This window comes from Hesperophylax consimilis, chromosome 28 (assembly GCF_061612785.1).
Source record: "Hesperophylax consimilis isolate HC1 chromosome 28, BYU_Hcon_1.0, whole genome shotgun sequence".
Classification (NCBI taxonomy): domain Eukaryota; kingdom Metazoa; phylum Arthropoda; class Insecta; order Trichoptera; family Limnephilidae; genus Hesperophylax; species Hesperophylax consimilis.
In genome coordinates, this window is record NC_142863.1 from 10,875,775 (window position 1) to 10,881,774 (window position 6,000).

Below are 6,000 nucleotides of genomic sequence, written 5' to 3' on the forward strand. Positions count from 1 at the left end.
TTTCTATTGTATAACTTATCTACACAATACAATGGTTTCTATTTTGTAATTTATCTACATAATACAATGGTTTCTATTTTGTAATTTATCTACACAATACAATGGTTTCTATTGTGTAACTTATCTACACAATACAATGGTTTCTATTTTGTAATTTATCTACATAATACAATGCTTTCTATTTTTTAATTTATCTACACAATACAATGGTTTCTATTTTGTAATTTATCTACACAATACAATGGTTTCTATTGTGTAACTTATCTACACAATACAATGGTTTCTATTTTGTAATTTATCTACATAATACAATGCTTTCTATTTTTTAATTTATCTACACAATACAATGGTTTCTATTTTGTAATTTATCTACACAATACAATGGTTTCTATTGTGTAACTTATCTACACAATACAATGGTTTCTATTTTGTAATTTATCTACATAATACAATGCTTTCTATTTTTTAATTTATCTACACAATACAATGGTTTCTATTTTGTAATTTATCTACACAATACAATGGTTTCTATTGTGTAACTTATCTACACAATACAATGGTTTCTATTTTGTAATTTATCTACATAATACAATGCTTTCTATTTTTTAATTTATCTACACAATACAATGGTTTCTATTTTGTAATTTATCTACACAATACAATGGTTTCTATTTCGTAATTTATCTACACAATACAATGGTTTCCGACACGAGAAACTTTGCTGCAAATGACTTTAGCTGTATTTGGTGACCAAACCTAAATAGCCTGAATGAATAATCCCAACAAACACAAAGAAGGAGATAGCGCAACACGGCATAATACCCCAAAAACAAATCACTATAAAACTTTGGCCGTGAAAATCCTAAATCATACCAAACATTCCTCTTTCCATTTCTTTTCTTCCTCACCCCCTTCAGTCTCACAGCATCTGGGGTTGCCATAGTCCCACTGGTTCCAGACAGTGGGGGGCTCTTGGGACCCTTGTGTGATAATAAATTAATGTTACATAATGCCCATGAAGTTATGAATTTCTGTATTACGTTGTTATGCACCTGTTTCCTAACTGACCTAGCAGCGAATCCGCTATCAATTGAATTTAAGTGGTATGCAAATACAGCGTTAGAACTTTACAGGAAACAATAGATCAACCAGATAATGCTCATAACTTAAATTGACTCATAAAGGTAAGTTAGTATGATCAATATACCTAGCGTATGTGTGAGGAACTACCACGGGAATACGTACTGTTGATGTTGGTAGCATTAGAAAAAACTGAAAATAGCACGCATGTGAAACAAGTAAACTTGCATCAAATACTCTAGAATAATAATAATACTCCCAACTTTAATAAAATATTGGCAGTATTATTTATTGTATAAATATTGGAGGCACTGGTGCAGCATGCTGACATTCCTTCCAGAAAATGGTGGCAAATTATTCAATTTATAGTGCTTAGTGGCGGTGTTTTGTGCTTTCTGATTTGTATTTTGATCAATATTGACAAAAAATATCACATAAAAAAGTGAGGTTATCTAATAATTATAATTTTCAATTTTTAAAATTTATTTATCATAAAATCCATTAATATGTATGAAAGAAAACCAACCTGCAGAACTGATGCTTGGAGGCGCCAGGGTAACATACTGCCATCAGAATTTATAGGAAATGTCTGAAGTTGGAGGTATTGTTTCTGTTTTAGGGTATTTGCTTGCATTACCAAAACCCTTTCCCAACTCTCTCAATTTCAAAACAATTCTCTAATTGAAAATGGGGCAACCAATGTAATACATAGGTATCAGGGGCGCCAGCTTCCAAGCTGGGGGGGGGGCAGCTTAATTTTTTTATAGAGCTTATAGGGAAGGGAAGGAATTAGTCAGAAAAAAATAGAAATATGTACATACAAGCTGACTCTACGTGACAAACCGTGAAGGGCATAGGTACTGAGTTAAAAGTTTAAAATAATTGAAAAAATTCAATATATATTGCTATTACCATTTTGAATAGTATTACACAATTTATGAATGAAAATATTTTTTTGCATTTAGAAAGTCATTTAAAAATTAAATGTATACATTTTTCTATGTTATCCCCAACTGCGACAGACTTTTAAAAAAATTATATTTTGCATGATTTTCTGCATGACACAGAGACAACACGAATTTTTAATGTTTACGTAACACGAAATTAAATCAATTTTTTTTTTAAATGATGGATATAAAGTTGCATTTAAATGTATACATAAAACAGATTATGAAAATTGAGAAAAGAGAAAGAAAAAAATCGGAAAGTTTTTAAATATCAAATGGCATAAAAATAATAAAGTTGACAATACATAATTTACAAGTAAACAATAAGACCCTAAATAATAATATTATTATGAAAACGTCATTCAGGTTCTTTATACACAGATAAACTTATTTTAAATGTGTCGATATTTGAGGCGAATTTATTTCCACGCGTGCGAAAGTGAGAAATAGGTGTGTGTAGTGGTAGTTAGTACCGGAATTATTGTTGCAGAATAATGGTTTTTTCCTAGTTGTTCGATTTGGTACTTTAAATTCGTCGGTGCCAATAATTTTGAAAAAAAATTTTTTTTTTTCAGTTTTAAGAAAAATGCATTTTCAGTGTATTTAGTAAGAACAAATAGTTTATGTGTAGTTTGAAGTTAATAGAACGTGAACATTTGAACTGCACACATTCAATATTTCTTACATGTATGAATTTTATAGTAAGGGGACCACATTATTGAATTGCATTCTAACAAACTGCGTACTAGCGACAAATAAATGATAAACATACAAATCAAAGTCTTTCATAAATCTCAGGTATGATGTCTTTTAAGAATATAGGAAAATTTTGAACCCGCATTTTTCACCTATGTCGGGTTTTTGTTTGCTTGCAGGTATATAATAATTTTTGTTTCCACAAAATATATTATGGAAAACTTGGTGTAGGTAAGTACCTACCTATAACCTATTATCTTCAAGGAAAATCAGCTTTACGTAAGGGTTTTTAAAAAAAACCTCTTGCAAAACATACAAAAATGACCCTTATATTTTAATCAACATTTCGTCGGTGCATACATAATATGAACAATGTAACGTTTTTGACGAAAATGAACTAAATATACAGTTTTTTTTAGTTTTTTTTTCTCCACCTTCTACAATATGAACCATGTCCTAATAACCAATATTTATGGAGATAGAAAACGAATCATGTGCAGGCAGTCAACATTTTGCATCTCAATAAGAACCATGTGAACTTATTTTACATGGTTCATATTAAATGTGCGCTTTTTTCCGCATCTATGGTCACATTGTTCATATTCTACATCTATGATTACACTGACAGTTCTCAAGTTGTTCCCGCATATTTTCTACCTTGTACACGCTCTAGCTGTTTTTGAAGTGAATAAATAAATAAATCCGACATAATATTATTGTTTGACGGTTCGTGGCCATTTGGTTTATAAAGTAGCGGTAAGTTATTATGTTTTATTTTATAAATTTCACGTATTTTCATAAAAACAGTAACAAAATGTCATCCGAGGATTTATGAAAAATGGCTGCCCTTTGAAGCGTCAATAATTTGAGTCCAGTGTTGTGATAAACTTCGAATTTTGACACAATGTGGAAAAATATTAAAGTTATTTTGTTTTTATGTTTCAGGGAAAGTTTAATACTAAAATTTAACTCAAAAATAAGAGAAATACATGATTATTCTAAGCATTACATGTCATTATCATCTGACGGGCATCTGTAAGTATTTGTCTGTCTTTTAACTATATTTTACTATATTGTTGTCATATTTGTGCGTACTATGTAATGTATATTTCAATCTGTGTATCTTCTTTTACAGATAAATATATCTTTGACTATAATAAGAGAAACGTGTAGAGAAATCACTGTTGTTTGCTGACAAGTTCAAAATTTTTTATGTGAGTTCATATTTTTATTACTGTACTAGTACTGTAGCAGGAAAGATGTTGAATTATGTATTTAATTTTGATTTTGTTCCAGAATGTACCGAAACCGCACGAGGGAGATTGTACGTTTAAGTACGATACGTAGTTCTGTATCAGAGGTTATGGATGTTGGAGATCTTGAACCAGTCAATCAAATGGATGTTGAAGATCTTGAACCAGTCAATCAAATGTATGACAACATGATGTTATGTCCTGTGACTGGAGAATTTATTCCAAACCTGTCGAATAACATTGGCTCCACACGGAACGATGTTATCTCTGGAGACAAAAGTCTGTGTGAATTAACTGGAGAGTGGATCCCAGAAAATGATAATACAAATGTTTCTTTACCATTAGATTCTGATTCACTTGTTCAGAAGATTAAAAAAAATAAGAGATGTAGAGTCTTGGGCAAAGAGTATGTCGGATATAAAAAGCATTGCGGGAAATATGAGCAAAGCCAATTGAAGTCAGCAAAGTCTATGGGAATAAGATGTGAACACGAACAACCCAAATTTGCACTTAAAAATTCTTTTTATTGTCATAAAATAACGGAAGAGGATCGCCTGCACACATTCAACAGTTTTTGGAAATTGAAAACTTGGTCGGAGAAGAGAGCTTATTTCCTGGGCTTTGTAGCAGTACGTGCTATAAGACAGCGTCGTCGTGAAAGCGCAGATTGCACGAAAAAGACACAAGGACGTGATGTATATCTGTTTACCAAGGACGGGGATAAATATAAGGTGTGTCACAAAATGTTTATGAATACGTTGAGCATTACAAAAAGCACTTTCAGGAGGTGGAGCTATCATAATCAAGTTGTCAATGACGAGGATAACGTATCCCCTAACACTGTAAGTAAAAAAGTTGCCAAGCATACTAAAGCAGTGGATAGTATTAAAAAATGGCTTAATCTTCTGCCAGTTGTTCCGAGTCACTACTGCAGATCACAAACAAATAGACGATATGTGGAATCGTTCTTTTTATCGAAGCAACACATGCTTTCAGTCTTCAGTATTTGGTGCACTGAAAATAATGTGCCAAAAGTCAACAGAAACTTATTCAGTGACGTTTTAAAAGCTGAAAAGGTTTCCATTCACCACCCACGCAAAGATCAATGTGATATTTGTGTGGGTTTTAAATGCGGTACTATTGGAGGAGAAGTTTATGAGCAGCATATTATACGCAAGGATCAAGCGAAAATTGCTAAGAATGCAGCAAAAGAATCTGCCAGTGAGACTACATTAGTTGTCACTATGGACTTGCAGAGTGTACTGTTATGTCCCAAATTACTAGCGTCTGCTGTATACTACAAGCAGAAACTTCAACTCCACAACTTCACATTATACGTCCTAAACAATGCAGATGTCACTCTCTACACGTGGCATGAAGCAGATGGAGGTGTGACCGCGAATGAATTCACAAGTTGTATAATCAACTACCTGGAGAGCTTACCCCTACAGTATAAGAATGTCATCCTTATTTCCGATGGTTGCAATTACCAAAATCGGAACAGAATACTGGCAAGTGCATTGAGTGATTACTCTAAAAGGTCGTCAGTCACAATAGATCAAATTTTTTTGGAGAAGGGCCATACTATGATGGAAGCCGACAATGTCCATTCGGTGCTGGAGCATTACTTCAAGCCACCAATATATTCTCCAAGTGATTATTTATCTCGCATGCAAATGGCTCGACCCAAACAGCCATACAATATAAAAAATGTCCACTTCGACTTTTTTTTAAATTACGAATCATTGAATACAAACCTAACATCTTTGAGACCGGGAAAGAAAGTAGGGGATCCCGTTGTCACAGATTTGAGGGCTCTTAAATACTTATCGTCGGGGGATATCCTCTATAAATTAGACCAGTCGAAGGATTGGCTGGAATTGCTCCAACGCCGCAAGACTGGCTATGTTCCCCCATTGCCTCTATACACCAAACCCCTTGCTTTATCAGATTCTAAATTCAGGCATTTGCAAGAGTTAAAACTGGTAATAGATAAGGATCATCACCCATTTTATGATTCTCTA